The sequence below is a fragment of the Myotis davidii genome, unplaced genomic scaffold (genome assembly GCF_000327345.1).
Source record: "Myotis davidii unplaced genomic scaffold, ASM32734v1 scaffold851, whole genome shotgun sequence".
Classification (NCBI taxonomy): domain Eukaryota; kingdom Metazoa; phylum Chordata; class Mammalia; order Chiroptera; family Vespertilionidae; genus Myotis; species Myotis davidii.
In genome coordinates this window covers 194,183-196,567 of record NW_006282653.1, presented here as the reverse complement: position 1 = coordinate 196,567, position 2,385 = coordinate 194,183, and positions in this window count along the sequence as shown.

Here is a 2,385-nt window from a genome sequence, read left to right as displayed (position 1 = left end):
TTTCCCTAGTAATTTAAATCACTTTCTTAGTATTTAAAAATTTTCTAGTCAGTCCATATTAGACAACTGCCTAATACATTTATACTTAATATATTTCCTTGACATTGTTCTTTAGCCTTTCATTTATAAACTAGAGGCCCAGTGCACGAAATTCATGCATGGGGGTGGCATCCCCTCAGCCCAGCCTGCACCTTCTCCAATCTGGGACTCCTTGGGGGACATCCCTCTCACAATCCTGGACCACTGGCTCCTAATTGCTCACCTGCCTGCCAGCCTGGTCACCCCCAACTGCACCCCCCCACCAGCCTGGTTGACTCTAACTGCCCCCTCTTCTGGTCTGCTCACCCCCAACTTTCCCCCTCTGCTGGCCCTGTCATCCCTCATTAACCCTCCTGCCTGCCTGGTCATAGGCAGCCATCTTCTGAGGGTGTGATGGTTAATTTGCATATTACCTTTTTATTATATAAGATACACACACACACACATATGTACATATATATTTAGATTAATTTATATGCATTTTTCTTTCTAGCATGGTGATCATGTATCTGTGTAGTACTTATCAGAATAAAAATATGCATGAATACATACATATCATAGGTATAGTGCAGGAGCATTTTCATTACACCTTTGCTTTTCCTATTACACTTAATAACAGTAATAAAGGCATTACATTATTTGGCAAATAATTGCTCAGCCTTCAAAGAAAATACATGGATACTGTGATGAAACATATTGAAAATTGCAATTAGTCACTCTGACTTGAAATCTTTCTAATCCACCTTCTATTGACCTTTATATAAAATCATTTCCTCTGAAATTCTGTTTTAATTTTTATTTAAATTTCAAGGTCATGATTTTAATCCAATTCAGACTAGTTTGGGGCATTTATTTTTTTGTTTTTGTTTTGTTTTTAACCAAGACAAATGAAAAGCAACGATAAGAGCTGGGCATTGGCTCACCAGAATCTTGGCTCACCAGCATCATGTGTGAATAACCTGACATCACACAGAGCTCCTCATCTGTCCTCCCTGTTAAGCTCTGTCATTTAATTAGTAATAACAATAATGATGATAGTACATAGTATTTACAGAATGCTTGCTATTGTACTGTGTATTTGAATCTGAACCACAAAAGGATGCAAGATCCCTTCTTATTTCAGATGAGGAAACTGCAGGGACAAAAAGTCACACTCAAGTTGACACAGCTCCTCCAGTACCACATGACTAGTATTGGGACTTCTGCATAATGGGAAGCTGATAAACTGTGGCTGGGTTAAACATAGAGTACATGAATGCATAAAATTACTTTTTAAATGTAAAACCTCCTAGAGGATGCAGTTGTGGAAACCAACAAACTTGTCATTAGTAGCTAAAGATGATATGGATGGAAATTGGCTAAGAGATGTAGCACTCATAAAGATTTTACCATTTGGAGAAATTTCTTGATCAAGCCTAGGGGAAACTGGGCATTTACATGAACAGGAAGGAAGAGGCAATTTGATTCACAGTCGTTTTAATATTGGTGTGACAAGACCCTTTGTCTTATAATGTTGGTATAACACAGCCCCATGACTTTCTGAAGTATTTGTTTTATCATTGTAACTTTACGAATATTTAATGATAAATATATTTCTACGCAATTTAGTTCAGAGATTATTATTTTAAAAATGCGGATATTGGAAAATTGCTCATTTAAGTTGTGTTTTTCTTATTCTAAGTATTTAGAGATTTTAAATGTGTAAAAATATTGATTTTGCACGAATACATCAATAGAAGCTTAAATACTGGTATGTATGCATGTTAATGATAATGAAAATGTTCTATAGTTTTGAGTCCACATAGGTAATATTGTACAAATGAGGAAAAGCACAATTATGTACTCTAATAAAGCATAAAACAAAAAACAATAAATAAATAAATAAATAAATACACCATATTGCTAAGTTATGGCAGCAAAAGCAATGTCTAAAAAAATTATTCACTTTGTAAAACTTTAAGATACAAAAAATATATGTGTCAATTATATAAGACTTCACAGAATTTCAGGTTTGGGGTTACCACAGAGATCATATTTACATCTTCTAACTTTTAGTAAAAATCCCCTCAATGCCATTGTTAACATTTTCAGATTTGAGGATTAATTGCCATTCATTTTAGAAATATAATTATTGCTATTACTGAAATGGATGGCACCAGTGGGATTATGTGAGAATAAAATGAATTCAGTTTTGTATTTTCCCACTGAAGCATAAATTATTCACTGGTACTAGTCACTGATTCCTCCTTTTCTCTTACCTAAGGAACTCTCATTTCAAGATCTCTACCCTTTGAGCCTGAATTTTACTCCTAGCCCAATAAATAAAGAGCCCTAGAGATCTAAGGG